The sequence below is a fragment of the Nyctereutes procyonoides genome, unplaced genomic scaffold (assembly GCF_905146905.1).
Source record: "Nyctereutes procyonoides isolate TBG_1078 unplaced genomic scaffold, NYPRO_anot_genome, whole genome shotgun sequence".
In the NCBI taxonomy this organism is placed as follows: Eukaryota; Metazoa; Chordata; class Mammalia; order Carnivora; family Canidae; genus Nyctereutes; species Nyctereutes procyonoides.
Genome location: NW_026575133.1, coordinates 15,875,428 through 15,890,458, shown reverse-complemented (window position 1 = coordinate 15,890,458; position 15,031 = coordinate 15,875,428). Strand labels below are relative to the sequence as shown.

The following is a 15,031-nucleotide window of genomic DNA, read 5'->3' as shown; positions in this document are numbered from 1 at the left end:
CTGATTTAGACCATAGGTTCTTGGCTTTAATGCCTCCAGAATATAAACAAAAGGTGTGTCACTCAGCAGGAGCAGCGAACATGTCATAACTGGAAGAACTTGAAGACAGTAAGGTCTTTTGCTTTGTATGTAGCTTTGGCATATTAGAGCCCATGGAGGTAAGCCAAGTGCCTATGAGGTGTGAGGACCCCGATCACTGTGAGGTTTTCCCGACCTGCGAATTCAGACAGCATGAGTTAAACATCCCTTCCACAGAGGTTATGACCTTGACTGGAGTAACAGTCCCATATTCTAAAGCTACTGTTCCATGCCAGGCACCAGCCTGTGTCCTATCTACATCTGTTCTTCCATCTAATCCTCACATGAGCTCATCAGGGTAATTAGAAATAAGGAAACCGAGGTTTAGACACTGCATAACATGTACAAGTCAGCTTAAATCTCATTGCAAACCGGTGCCCCCAACCATCTCGCTACATTACCTCCTCCAGGAGGGTGAGTGAGGAACACAGATGGGGTGTCCATACTTTGGGGGGCATGCAAACACCTCCCTCTTCACCAACCCCTTAAGGACATGGTCCTCTGTTTTGCAGTCTTGGTTCCCTGGGCTCACAGCATGAGAGCACAACCCTGAGAGCCTGGCTAGAGAGCTATTTGGGAACTTCTCACATGAGTGGAGCGGAAATACCAGGAAGTGGGAGGGGTTCTGGTCTCTCCAGACAAGAAGTTGAAGAGGGTGGAGGAGTCAGAAAGGAACATCCTGCCTCGCTTTAGATGGCTACACACCAGAGAGAAGCTGCTCAGACAACAAGCCTCGTGTCACACAGGCCCCCAGTGGGATGGAGAAGCAGATCATGCCTATGGGTTTAAAGTGTATACTCATCAGAGAAAGATATTTTAAGGCAGGGGCACTTTGTTTGCTCAGCATCTGGGACACTTGGCAGGAAAAGTGTTCTTGGAAAACTTAATATTTTACTGAAATTGGCTTGCGAAGTAATTGTGTCAATGTTAATATTATTAAATATCTTAGATTACTGAGCAGACAACTGCCCCTCTTACCCTCCAGTTTCTGAATGTTTTTGCTCGTCATGCTAAGGCTTTATTGGGGGGTTGGGAGCAGTAATCTGGAAGGCAGGTCAAAGACCACAAAATGAAAATTCAGATCAGAAATATGGCCTTTAGACAGGACCAACCTGCTAAACTTCAGGTTATATCTGTAGCCAGAAGAAAACTCAACAGTATGGAGTAGGATCCCTAGATTGTAAGAAGCACCATTCAGGTGGCAAAAACTCATTCCTGGTGGAAACAGGTATGAGAAAGGGCAACCCATCACAGGCCAGAAGAAGCATATTTTAGCCTCCCAGGATAAATATCAGATGTTGAAGTACATTAAGAAGTCACGTCTCCATGAACAAGGATTGTTGGCCCCTCATATAAACATTTCTAGAAACAAGACCAGCATGTCCTCATCAGAAAGCCACAGCCAGTGCCTCATCCTTGACCTTCTAGAACTAGTTGAGAATGGTCACCTAAAGGAGATCCAAAGGATTTACTTTGTTTCAGTTCTAGAAAACACACTCTCTCCCTTTACACAAGTTCAACCTTTACCCCACTTTCCTGTGCCTCCTCAAACGTTTACTTACTAGAAGCTTTGTATTCATTGACTGCATCACAACTATTTGCAAGAGTGGAGAGCACAACAGGGAAGTTGGAAGTTCACACCCAGACAGGTAATAGCTGCCTTTTTACTTGCTCTTACTTAGAGGATGGTTAGTACCAGATGTGCTAGATCTGTAAGATGCTCCCTTTTGAAATCTGTAAGCAGGACCTGGAAACAAACTTGTTGCTATCACCAAGCATAGAATACTTGGTTAGTTATGAGTCCACCAGTGTCCTAGGGTTTTAGGACAAGAAGCTGGTAAAGTCAAAGGCTCTGCCCCTGCCATTTTGCCACTTCTTCAATAAGAAAACGAAGACTCAGATCTGGTCTTATTTACTTAGCAAAGCCTGAGGCTGATGCCTTTTCCCAGAACACATGACAAGATGTGAGAGTGTGAGGACAGGGATGATGGTTACCTCTCCCTCTGGCTTTCCCTCAAGGGGATTATAGGCTCCTCTTAACTTCAACACCTTTTTCTGCTTCTGGACCTTTGCTTTTTCTCTAAACATGATGAGGCCACTGATTTACAAACTGAAGGGAAGCGATTGGGGTGGGGGAAGGCAGGTAGAAAAGCCAGAGGTCTTATCGAAACGCTAGCAACCTGGATCAGCTAATCTTATCTGATTGTGGATGCTGAACACCTGGCTTTGTGTCTAGTTTATGGCACAGGCTGGTCACCATTGAGGAAGCCGTAAATTAGGCAGAAAGAACCCTCCCTCTGTAATAATCTCTTCAGAAAACAGAGATGGAGGGCACCTGGGTGGCTCTGTGGTTGAGCATCTACCTTTGACTTGGGTCATAATCCCAGACTCGTGGGATTGGGTCCCACCTCAGGCTCCCCAAAGGGAACCTGCTTCTCCCTCTGCCTATGTCTCTGCCTCTTTGTGTGTCTCTCATGAATAAATAAATACAATCTTTTTAAAAAGAAGAAGAAAACAGAGATGGGTTAAAGTAGCTATGAATCAAAGCACTACCCCACTCACATAGAAAACCAAACTCTGTACCTCTGCTGGCCACGCACAGGCTACTTTTGTTCCAAACCATCATCAGATGAAACCACGTGGCATCCCCCATCAATCACCATGGCACTGGTAACTTCCAGACATAAGAATCTCCTAGAAGAAAGGAGGACTGGAGAAGCAAAGTGAAGAACACCTTGCCCCCTCTCAGCCACCACCATCCCTACAGAGCCCCCAGCAGCTTTTAATCTCAGGCCTTTCCACTCCAGCCAATCAAGTGCGCCCCACACAGTGGGTGGGCCTGTAGCTACAGCAACTGTCTTCTGGATAATGATTGCCATCACCTGGACCACCGCATCTCTGTTGCTCTCTTCCACTGAGGGCAATGGAGAAATGGGAGGGACTGAGCTCAGCAGAGAGTAATTAGAGCCCACGGAGATAAGCCAAGTGCCTACGAGGTGTGAGGACCCTGATCACTGCGAGGTTTTCCCGACCTGCGAATTCAGACAGCATGAGTTAAAGCCCGTGCTTTCACTCCACAAGTGCAATTCTGTAGAGTTTATTTATTACTAATAAAAACTTTCATTTTTATTCCTCATTACAGACATTAAGACAAAAAACACGAAAATTAAATAAAGAGAAGAAACCACCCATATAATTTCCATCATCCAGAGAGAACAACTTTTAGTGGTTTAGTGTATGTAATTTTTGCTATGCAACCTTCTGTGACTTTTCAAGGAAATAAAAATAGAATACTGTACATGTCATTAAAAATATTTATTTATTTGAGAGACAGAGAGAGTAGGGGAAGGGCAGAGGGAGAGAGTCTCAAGCGGACTCCATACTGAGTGCAGAGTCTGATGTGGGGCTCGATCTCATGATCCTGAGATCAAGACCTGAGCTGAAGTCAAGAGTCAGATGCTCAGCCCACTGCACTGCCCAGGTGACCCTGTACATGTCGTTTTTATAGTGTGCTACCTCACTTAATACATTGTGACTATCTTTCCAAGTCAATAAATATACATTTAAAATACCATTCTGATTGGTATGAATCCCAGGTTATTTTTTTTAATTTTTATTTATTTATGATAGTCACACACAGAGAGAGAGAGGCAGAGACACAGGCAGAGGGAGAAGCAGGCTCCATGCACCGGAAGCCCGACGTGGGATTCGATCCCGGATCTCCAGGATCGGGCCCTGGGCCAAAGGCAGGCGCTAAACCACTGCGCCACCCAGGGATCCCCTGAATCCCAGGTTATTTATCCAGGCCCCTACTATTGGACATGTAGTTTATGCTTAATTTTTTTATTAAGATTTTTATTTTAACTCCAGTATAGTTACCATACAATGTTATATTCGTTTCAGGTATACAGTTTGGGCCTAATTTTTGACTATTAGAAAAAAAGCACTGTGGTTAAATTTTATCGTATGATTTCATTTCTTTAGGACAAATCCTTAAAATTGGAATTTCTGAGTCAAAAATGCATATATTCTAAGACTCGGATGCATACTGAGAATTAGCATTCCTACTCAGCAGTGTATGTCTATTTATTAAACTCTCATCAACACTGAACCTTACTGGTATCTTCTTCTGGTTTTCACCATACCCATGTGTAAGTGCTTAAAAATACAAAAAGAACTCATACTAATTATGATTAATATTAATTTGCATGTTTAAAGGCCCAACACTGTGCTGGATCTGAGGATCCAAGAAGGGACACAGACAGTCACCTTGGCCTCAAGGATTCTCAGAGAAAGATAATCTGTAAACATAAAGAATCTAAAAAGTGGGAGTATAAGTTTTAAGGAGTTTGTATATGGAAGGGGGAGAGGGGATGCAGAGCATGTAATAAAACATTGTTTCTAGAATCCTAGCTTTGTCATTAGGACTGGTACAATGATACATCCATCAAGGATGCTCCTTTATTGAGTTCTTACTAAATGGTAAACAGCATGCTAAGGAATTATGTAATCTCACAATATCTTTACAACAACCCTCTGAGAGGGGTGATGTTGTGTTATTCTGAAATTGAGGAAATTAAAGCACAGATGTAACTGACTCACCCAGGCCCACAAACATCTGGTAAACCATCGGAGTCAAAGTGGTCCCTGGAACTCTAACTATGGTTAGAGTACAGGAGTCTGGACTCAGATGATTTGCCAATTTGACCCTGAGCTGTCCTAGCAGAGGAAAGAAGGAATCTGTAGCTCAGTGAAGAACCAGTTATGATGAGTCTGGTTTGGGGCAAAGCCAACCCCTCTAATCCACAGGTTTGGAAATAGCCCTCTGAGGTAGGAAAGGTTCATTATTGCCATCCTGGGGACTTGCTACTGAAAGGACATAACTAACTGGTGGATAGTCATTGGCTAGTCTTTCCCTCCTCTCACTTTAGACTGTCTCAAAGTTTCTCAAACCTTAGCATATGTAGGGATACATGAGGGCATGTTAAATGTAGATTCCCAGGGTAAATCCAAGACATTCTGGTTTAGAGGGTCCGCAGTGGGGCCCTTGAATCTATCTATCTGACATTAGGAGATATTCATGTATGTGGTCCTTAGATCAAGCTTTGAGAACCACAGCAAGTTTACTGTGCCTAAATACATAATCCTGAGGTGAATAGGAGATGTCAGCCCCTTCCCTGCCAGTGGGATCCAGAAGAAAGCCAATGGTAGGGGGAAACTGAACCCTTTATACTAATGAGCATTTGCCTAGGTGGTGGCTGGATCTTCTTACCTGGGCATAGCAATGACTTTCCAAGGGACCTGCCATCCCTGTAATACTTCACGTAAAGTAGTAGTTCATATGTAAAATATTATATATGGAATACTTCATATGTTATTCATCAACAAAAAATTGTCTCCAGCTTTTCCCTGGGCTGTATAGAGGAAAAGTCAGTGTTATCCATCAGTAATCTCTCCCTGGTGCCTGGCTGAGGGATACAGGCTGTACTGGGTGTCGGCAAAACCCCTCACAGCCATCAGCTCACTTAATCTAGGAGAATTTCCTATAAGATGGATTCAGTAGGTGAGGATCATCATCATTACGATGATATCAACAACATCAATCAACACTGTCATCATCATCACCACCACCATCATCTAACGTGGATGAAATGGTTCTTTGCTCAGGCATTGTGCCAGGCACTGGATCACTTTCAGTCCTCATCATGTCACTCTAGTAACGATCCCTTTATAGTTTTACCCCCATTTTATGGATTAGGAAATTAAGGCATAGAGAGGGGAAATAATATGTCCCAGGTCACACAATATGTGGTGGAGTTAGAATTCCAGCCTAGGCCATTTGCTTGAACTTGAGTGGTTCTCATGATTTTTCCTTTACTGGTGAGGGAGGGATCTGAGAATTAGGCAGATAATGTAGGGGTTATGTGACCTTCCTAGAACCATGAAATTTATCAGTGGTGTCACTGGATCCATTACCAGGGTCTTGCTGACTCCCTGCCTGAGCCTCTTTCTTTAATACTGCTGCTTCTAGATGTATTAGAACAGACTCTGAAAAGGGAAGGTTTTGGTTAATTAATGGTACTGAACAGAAGCATGCTGTGGTCCTCAGGGAACTCTGCATTGTCATTTAAGCTCCTGGCATGAGTGACCAGCTGGCTGAGTCTCTAAGTTCTGCAGTGATACTGTTGTTAGATGCCATCCATGGCTCTCAGGATAGGTGCCGAGGCCTCACTCAGATCTGGGCTCTGTTTGGGGAATGAATGTCATGCTGCCCACCCAACACTAGTTCTGACAGTCTTTACCAGTATGCTGGTGACTTGGCTTGAGGCTGCTAACCTCACTGTAGGCTTCCAGGCCCCCTAGAACATCTTCCATCCATTCAGTGTGCAAAGGTTGGGTTCAGGCCTCCAGACTGCCATGGACAAGATTAACTCAGAGACAGTGGACCTTGGAAACTTCAGCTGGGAGTTCACTTATACCAACTCAACTTGCAGCATCAAGGAGTCTCATAATATTTTCACCAGTCATGTCCAGAGAGAAGAGATTTCTGCCCTGTTTGAACCAGCATGCCCAGAAACAGCAGAGGTAAAGTATAGCCTTCTAAAAACTTTGGCTGAGTTTTCATTGAAGAGATGGTTTTAAAGGTAATGGAACAGATATGAATAATATCTTGGCAAGGATGACATTATTATAAATAGGTTTGGGGTACCATTTCTTTGAGATGTAATTAGAACAGTTAATATTCTCTTTAAAGAAGGCCTTTCAAATCAATACTTGTTAGTTTGCTCACTAACTTGTGGATGGTCACTAACAAACTTGTGGATTGTTTGGACTTGGTGCTGTTGTGTGTAGACTTCTTACTATTTACTCAAATGTTGTCAGCCAATGAATGTTTTGTTTCAAACAGAAAAACATCATTTGTTTGTGTAGGTTTCCCTTTGGTGTGTAATAGATTATTCAGGGGTGGTAAGGGTAAATGGGAAAGAGTGAAATACGACAGATTGCAGTAAACCAGGGCAAGCAAAGAAGACAAATGACTTGTATCTGTTTATTTTTTTTCTATGAAATACTTTTAATGAATTTATATATGCCCACCACCTGCCTAGTAACTACTAACCCATATCAGCTACTCCATCCACACACCATTATAATTCTTTTACTGTTTTCCATATTATTATTATCATTGTTATTTTTTAATAATAGATTTATTTTTTATTGCTGTTCAATTTGCCAACATACAGAATAACACCCAGTGCTCATCCCGTCAAGTGCCCCCTCAGTGCCCGTCACCCATTCACCCCCACCCCCCGCCCTCCTCCCCTTCCACCACCCCTAGTTCGTTTCCCAGAGTTAGGAGTCTTTATGTTCTGTCTCCATTTCTGATATTTCCTACCCATTTCTTCTCCCTTCCCTTCTATTCCCTTTCACTATTATTTATATTCCCCAAATGAATGAGAACATATAATGTTTGTCCTTCTCCGATTGACTCATTTCACTCAACATAATACCCTCCAGGTCCATCCACATTGAAGTAAATGGTGGGTATTTGTCATTTCTAATGGCTGAGGAATATTCCATTGTATACATAAACCACATCTTCTTTATCCATTCATCTTTCGGTGGACACCGAGGCTCCTTCCACAGTTTGGCTATTGTGGACATTGCTGCTATAAACATCGGGGTGCAGGTGTCCCGGCGTTTCATTGCATCTGAATCTCTGGGGTAAATCCCTAACAGTGCAATTGCTGGGTCGTAGGGCAGGTCTATTTTTAATTCTTTGAGGAACCTCCACACAGTTTTCCAGAGTGGCTGCACCAGTTCACATTCCCACCAACAGTGTAAGAGGGTTCCCTTTTCTCCGCATCCTCTCCAACATTTGTGGTTTCCTGCCTTGTTAATGTTCCCCATTCTCACTGGTGTGAGGTGGTATCTCATTGTGGTTTTGATTTGTATTTCCCTGATGGCAAGTGATGCAGAGCATTTTCTCATGTGCATGTTGGCCATGTCTATGTCTTCCTCTGTGAGATTTCTCTTCATGTCTTTTGCCCATTTCATGATTGGATTGTTTGTTTCTTTGGTGTTGAGTTTAATAAGTTCTTTGTAGATCTTGGAAACTAGCCCTTTATCTGATACGTCATTTGCAAATATCTTCTACTTGTATCTGTTTAGTTAGTAGGATTAGCTTTGCAGAAGTCCTTAGTGTCTCGTGCTCGGAGAGGTGTGGATACAAAAGCAGAATATGAAGGAGCATCGCAGCCCTCATTCTCAAAAATACTGCAGAACTGTCGTTAGTGGCTGCTATCAAGTGAAGTTCTTGTTTGAACTTGGATCTTAGTCTCTTCTGGAATTTTTCTTTTGATACATTTCTAGCTGTCCAGAGCCTACCCATTCTTTCAGTGAAGTTCAAATGCCATGGAGTTTTTCTTCACTCCCCTACCCTCACTCTTTATATCCCTAATTCCCCAATCAGAAGTAATGTCTTACTTCTCTTAACTCCTCTAAATCCCTAGCCTATAAATATTGAAGGGTATATTTAACTCTGAAGCTATTTTTATATGTCTTAGCTTCCATAATAGTTGATTATAAGCTCCTTTAAGAGCAAAGTCCTCCAAGCTGTTTGTAAATAGGCTCCTAACGAAAAGTATTGAGAAACGAATAAGGAACACATCAGTCAATAAATCCTTGCTGTGGTGATTATTCTTGTCCTTTGAGGTTTTGCATCCTCAAGATGGCTCCAAGACATTATCATCAATATTCCAAAAGAGAGGGTCCAGTATGACCCATAGATTTACTGAATCCTGAGTTTACAAAGATACCTTACAATGGAGTTCGAGTATAGTGTAAACTCAATTATGGAAAGACATTCTTTTTGTTCTTTTCAAGGTTATTGGCTTGCTGGCCTCAGAGTGGAATATCCCTGTGTTTGACTTTGTTGGACAAACTGCAAAACTGAAGGACAACTTCTTAAATGACACCTATGTGAAACTTGTGCTGTCCGTGCACAGAATTGTTGATGTCCTCCAGAGAAGTCTCCAATACCTCGGCTGGAAACATATTGGGATGTTTGGAGGTCACTCTGGGACTTCCTCTGGGGATGCAGTGGATGAATTGTGGAAGGTTGTAGAGAATGGACTCAAATCCCATTTCACCATCACTGTCAGTGTGAAATACACCAACAATGATCCAGCCTCGTGTCAAAAGAATCTCAGGGCTGTGTCATTGGTTGCCAGAAGTAAGTAGGAAAGAGTCATCTGTTGCTTATGTTTAGAGAGACTAATAGGAAAAGCAGATTGTTTGAAAAAAACCTAAGATCTATTCATTTTTCTATGGGGGTAAAAAGCAGAAGGAAATAGGGCGCAAAATTAATGATACATAAAAACATCACCAACAACAAGGTTGGTTTTTTCTTCAATCTAAAGTGAAATCCCTGACACAATAGTGTTATGATGCACAGAGTAGGTTCTGGAAGCATATTCCAGGTGGGCTGGGTCCTCACATTTGGGTTATTGTTTAGAGCATGGGCTCTGGAGATAGACAGCCCTAGGTTTGAAACCAGCCTTTGACACTTTCTAGCTGTGTGCTCTTGAGCAAGTACATTAACCTCTCTGTGTGTCAGATACCTTCCCCGAAAAATGGAGACAATCATCCTATTTTACAGAATGATGAGGATTAACTAAAGTCATGTCTGTAAAGTACTGAACATAATAATGAGTCAGCATAAGATAGCAATTATTTTTATTGTGGTACTTAAGAGGCTCTACTTTCTAGCATGAATTAGTAACTGACTCCTTTCTGTTCTTCAAAGAACTTAAGCCCCCTATAGCCTTTCTGGCCTTGGGACTTGCTGATCCCTTGGGGCTGGAGTGCTACTTCCAACTCACCCCACCTCACCCCACCCCACCCCACCCAGCACTCTTTCTACAGGTAGCTTCCTTTCATCCTTCCAGACTCAGGCCAGAGCCCACTTCCTCCAAGGGACCTTTTCTGACTACCTGATATGGAGCAGTACGCCCCCACCACACAGACACATTAGCATCAGAGCATCCTTCCCCCTCACCAATTAGAATATTCAATGATCTGTTTAATGCCTTCACTTGTATGTTGTGTGACTGGCAGCTTCCTGAGGGCAGGGGTCTTTTCTCTCACGGACTGCTGTATCCTGGGCTCAGCACAGTGCCTGACACACAATTGGGATTCAAATTAGCAGATTGTCATTTACCTCATTTAAAAAAAATAAGTCACCGCTTCATTTGGGTGTCCTCAAAATGCATGCTGATGTGTTTGGATGGAAGAAAAGCACGATGGCCTGTTCCTCCTCATCCAAACTCAGAAGGTCTGAATGCTCCTGATTCTGGGTTATCTGGGAACTCCTCCTAACTGCTATGTGGCTGGTGAGTCACAAGCCAGGTCTGTTGCTCTGAGTGAATTAAATGAAGAAACTAGAGCACAGAAGCGGCCACCAACTTTTTTTTGGCTTGTTCTTTGGGAGAGACCCGCAGTGAGGATTTTTGTTCTTCAGGCAAAAGCTGCCAGCGTGGGGGCTGCTGATGCATTTTAGGAAGCATACATGCTGGGGATGGTTTAGGCATTCCTGTTTCCTAAAGCATGCTCAAGGAAGGAGAAAGTTCAGGTCTCATTTGCTTATTTAAAATGGCTTCAGGCCACACTTTTTAAAAAGTGTGTATGCGTGTGTATGTCTGTGAGCATGTACAATTGGCTTTTTTTCTCTTCTTAGTTATCATCTTAATCTGCAGCTCAGAGGATGCAAAAACTATTCTGCTGGTTGCAGAGAACCTGGGACTCAGCACAGGAGAATTTGTCTTCATTATTGAGCAATGGTTGGAGGTAGGGGCTGATAAGCCCTCAGTGATCCCCACAGTAAGAAGTAACAAGTAGGGGTGCCTGGGTGGGTCAGTCAGTTGAGCGTCCGACTCTTGGTTTTGGCTCAGGTCATGATCTCAGGGTCGTGGGATTGAGCCCCATGTTGGGCTCCATGCTCAGCAGGGAGTCTGCTTGAGATTCTCTCTCTCCCTCTTCCTCTGCCCCACCCCTGTTCACACTCTCTAACATTCTCTCTCTCTCTCTCTCTCTCTCTCTCTCTCAAATAAATAAATAAAATATATTTTTTAAAAGAAGTAACAAGTAATGAACACTTGCTATGTGCCAGTGCATTATCTCACTGAATAGTCGCTCTACCCTATATGAGCCAGGCTCCCTTACATCTGCATTTTATGATCAGGGCACTGAAATGGACCTGAAAGAACGTACCCAGAGTTCTTCTGCGTAGTGAGTGAGAAGTCCCTGTTGGAGCCCCAGCAAAGGCCTGGAAAAATCAACATACTGGTCTCATTTGGCAATTCTTAAGTGGTTTTATCCATGTGGTAATGATCGGGATGGCTAAAATGTACCACGTCCCTTCTCTAAGTCCCTATATGTACACATATTACTTGTATTTCTGCACTCAGTATTCCTGAGAGCCCTGAGAGGCAGATATTCCAGGCATGAGTTACACCATCAGGGCACTCATTTCCAACAGCCTTGTGAGGTAGATGCTATTAGCGTTCCAGACAAAGAACCAGAGGCTCAGATAGCTAAGGTACCTGACCCAAGAACTCAGGGCTCCTGAGTGGCATAGCTGGGTCTTTTGGACACTGGGACTGAGCCCCAGTAACTCTGCATATGGAGTGTTTATTGGGTGCCAGGCCCCACTGTGAGCACTCGATATACTGAAATCCATTTCAACTCACACCACTCCATGGGGAGATACTTTTTATTTCTCTTATTTTGTAGATAAGGAAACTAAGTCCCCGAGGGCTGACATAACTTGCCTGAGGCCATGTGACTAGCAGGAGGGAGAACTAGTCTTCAAAATTCAAACCCAGGTGGGCTGGCCTCAATATCCATTTAATCACCACATCACACTAGCAGGCTTCTAAAAAACACCATCTACATTTATATAGAAGTTTTATCCTTCTAAAGTGAGCTTGTTTTGTTCTGTTTTTTAAAACTTATTTCCTGGAGAGAGAGAACACGAGTGAGGGGAAGAGCAGCAGGAGAGAATCTACAAGCAGCTTCCCCACTGAGCAGAGAGCCCAAGGTGGGACTCAATCCCACGACCCATGAGATCATGACCTGAGCTGCAAACATGGCAACTCTTAACAGACTGAGCCACCCAGGTGCCCCATAAAGTGAGCTTGTTTTATATAATCATAATCTGAAATGGAGCAAAAGGGAATAAAGAAATGTATAATAATATTCTGGATTTCTTTTATTTCTTTATCAAGAAGTATTTTGGATTGCCCAAAGTGCCTTAGATTTCTCTGGGCAGTCAGTCATAATTCTCAACATATGCCAGACTTCCCAGAACATCCTCCCACCTCCCTTTGTTATTGCTGGCCACCACTTTCTCTTCACTTCTGTTGCTCCTGCCTGCAGCAGATGAGGAGAGCTGGGCCTGGTCTTGTACTGGCAGGGAAGCCTTTCAGCCCCCTCATCACTTTCTCCCAAAACCTCGGGATGATTACATTCCAATTGGCTTGCAGTGGCAGAAAGCTTACAGAACTAAAAATATACCACACAACATCCATGCAATTGAATTCACCCTGCTTTAAAAAAAGAATAGCATAAATCCACTCTATGAAATATTCCCACTATAGGCTTAGGTGGGGGAAAAATCAAGATGCAGAACAGCATTATAGTGTGATACTATTTATGTAAAATGCACAGGCATGCACTTACACACTCCTCTGGACAGGCCTAGAACAGCTGGAAAACTCTCAGAATAGACAGGAAGGGGCCGTGGGGGAATCACGGAGGAAACTGCTGTACTTCATATATATACATACAATGAGTGGGCATTAATTTCATAATAATAATAATGTATTTGTCATTTCTAATGACAAATACCCACCATTTGCTTCAAAGTGGATGGACCTGGAGGTTATTATGCTGAGTGAAATAAGTCAGTCGGAGAAGGACAAACATTATATGGTCTCATTCATTTGGGGAATATAAATAATAGTGAAAGGGAATAGAAGGGAAGGGAGAAGAAATGGGTAGGAAATATCAGAAAGGGAGACAGAACATAAAGACTCCTAACTCTGGGAAACGAACTAGGGGTGGTGGAAGGGGAGGAGGGTGGGGGGTGGGGGTGAATGGGTGACGGGCACTGAGGGGGGCACTTGACGGGATGAGCACTGGGTGTTATTCTGTATGTTGGTAAATTGAACACCAATAAAAAATAAATTTATTAAAAAAATAAATAAAAAAAGAAAGAAAATATTGTAATGCAGCTACTAGATTACAAACAGAAAAAAGAAAAAGCAGAGCACTCAATGGAAAAATACACAAGTGGGCCTGGAAATATTTACCAACATTTAAAATGTTGTTTGGAAAGCTAGATGTTAATATGAAGGAAAATAGGATAAACCTATATATTTTCTGCAATAGATTCCCCCTCCTTTTTTTGGTATTAGAAAATAAATACAATTATATAAAATTTTATTTAAAAAAATAATAATGTAGATAATAATGATCCTAACAAACCACTGAAACCACAGGCAGAAAATTGAGAATCAACAGTCCTAAATGTTTAAAGTTTTTTTGCTACTGATTGCTAGAAGGTAAGATTTCTGAATCTAGGCTGCTGGACACCCCACATGATTTTTTTTATTCTTTTTTATTCTTTTTTGGCTTCTGTCCCACTGTTTCAGTGCTGGCTCAAAAATGTGGACCTAGCATGGCAGGCCTCCCAGAGTCATTGTGTTTTAGAGGATTACAAGGGAGAGATTCAAATTTGACATTGTCTTTATGCGGTTCCCTTGAACAGGGTTATTTCTTACAAACGGTTGCATTTATTTCATTGTGTTTTAGGACAGTTTTTGGAAGGAGGTATTGACAAATCAGAAGGTGACACACTTCCCCACCGTCTGTGAGTCACTGCTTCTCATAACTCTGGACTCCTATGGAGAAGACCCTGGAGATGAAGGCTTCTGGAAACAAGTCTACCAAAGGCTGAGGGTACCGCCCTTCTACAGCTTCATCTCCGCAGAGGAGCAGGTCTGGTGTGGGGCCTCCCTGCCCCCTACTTGGGGGGTATTTGTGTTTGGCTGATAGTCTCCCTCTTGTATCCCCTCTGCTTGCCCCTGTCCCCTAACACACATACACACAGATATACACACATGCATATGCACGCACACACACACACAAACACACACACACTTTCTCATCTTCCAGAGCCCACAATAAACAGTAGTCTGATGCTGTCTTGTGAAATCTGCACCCCAGCACCACAGGGTAGGACAGAGGTTGCTAGGTGAAATGTCAGTGGCTTTGGAGTTAGAAACCTAGGCTCCCATCCCAGTTTTGTTATTTACTAACTGCAGGTCTTGAGGGGGAATTGCTTAACCTCCCTACACATCTGTCTCTTCACCCGCAAGTTGAGACTCCTGAGGACATCTGCCTCCGGGCTGCAGTTTTGAGGATCTAATAATCCAGTAAATACATGGAGGTGGACTCAGATCACGACAATTCCCTTTCCCAGCAGGATGCCAGGACCAGGAACCAGAATGGAGGGATCAGAGATGTGGAGCTAGGACAGATCAAGGCAAGCAGATGGTTTGGGATGGGAGAAGACAGGAGAGAGATCAGCAGCCAGTGGTGATCTCCGAATATGTGGGACAATGGGACAAAGTATCCTATTTCCACTTTTGATGGAGACACCTTTGGCTAGAGCTGGAGCTACGACTCCCAGTGTGTGGCTGAGGTGCCCTTCAAGGTGGTGATGGGTCACTGATGACAAGGGTTCCATTAAGAACAAGGTGACCCATTGTGGATCCTAACACAGAAGAAAAGACGATCAATGGATAAATATTTGGGGGGCATCATCTACTAAGTGTTAGCTCTGTACCAGGTTCTATGGGGAGAACGGTGCCTAGCCCCTTGGTAGGCACTT

General features: G+C 43.1%; 1 pseudogene; it reads left to right on the top strand.

Annotated features, from left to right (window-relative positions):
* The first annotated feature begins 6,279 nt into the window (after positions 1-6,279).
* LOC129493584 (guanylate cyclase 2G-like) overlaps positions 6,280-15,031 on the top strand; it is a 47,169-nt pseudogene continuing 38,417 nt past the window's right edge.